At 47.4% G+C, this 914-nt stretch overlaps 1 protein-coding gene across 1 annotated transcript in view; it reads right to left on the reverse strand.

The window, feature by feature from the left end:
- LOC111665679 (venom phosphodiesterase 1) overlaps positions 1-914 on the reverse strand; it is a 47,866-nt gene that overhangs the window by 19,533 nt on the left and 27,419 nt on the right. The gene's annotated exons all lie outside the window — the stretch shown is intronic.

The following is a 914-nucleotide window of genomic DNA, read 5'->3' on the forward strand; positions in this document are numbered from 1 at the left end:
AAACTGGGTGAGGAACAGCCAAACTCTGCTACCAAGGTGAGGTTGTGGAAGACAGTTTCATGTCACAGGTCATACACCATGGCAAGACTGAGCACAGCAACAAGACCCAAGGTAGTTATACTGCATCAGCAAGGTCTCTCCCAGACAAAGATTTCAAAGCAGACTGGGGTTTCAAGATGTGCTGTTCAAGCTCTTTTGAAGAAGCACAAAGAAACTGGCAACGTTGAGGATCGTAGACGCAGTGGTCGGCCAAGGAAACTTAGTGCAACAGATGAAAAACACATCAAGCTTATTTCTCTTCGAAGATGTCCAGCAGTGCCATCAGCTCAGAACCGGCAGAAACTGGTGGGACCCTGGTACACCCATCTACTGTCCGGAGAAGTCTGGCCAGACGTGGTTTTCATGGAAGAGTTGCAACCAAAAAGCCATACCTCCGACATGGAAACAAGTTCAAGAGACCCAACTATGCATGAAAACATAGGAACTGCGGTGCAGAAAAATGGCAGCAGGTGCTCTGGACTGAGGAGTCAAAATTGGAAATATTTGGCTGTAGCAGAAGGCAGTTTGTTCGCCGAAGGGCTGGAGAGCAGAACAATAACAAGTATCTGCAGGCAACAGTGAAGCATGGTGGAGGTTCCTTGCAAGTTAGGGGCTGCATTTCTGCAAATGGAGCTGGAGATTTGGTCAGGATTAATGGTGTCCTCAATGCTGAGAAATACAGGCAGATACTTATCCATCATGCAATACCATCAGGGAGGCGTATGATTGGCCCCAAATTTATTCTGCAGCAGGACAACGACCCCAAACATACAGCCAATGTCATTAAGAACTATCTTCAGCATAAAGAAGAACAAGAAGTCCTGGAAGTGATGGTATGGCCCCCACAGAGCCCTGACCTCACCATCATGGAGTCT

Source organism: Seriola lalandi, unplaced genomic scaffold (assembly GCF_002814215.2).
Source record: "Seriola lalandi dorsalis isolate HSWRI2012SDOR001 ecotype SW California unplaced genomic scaffold, Sedor1 jcf7180002054657, whole genome shotgun sequence".
Classification (NCBI taxonomy): domain Eukaryota; kingdom Metazoa; phylum Chordata; class Actinopteri; order Carangiformes; family Carangidae; genus Seriola; species Seriola lalandi.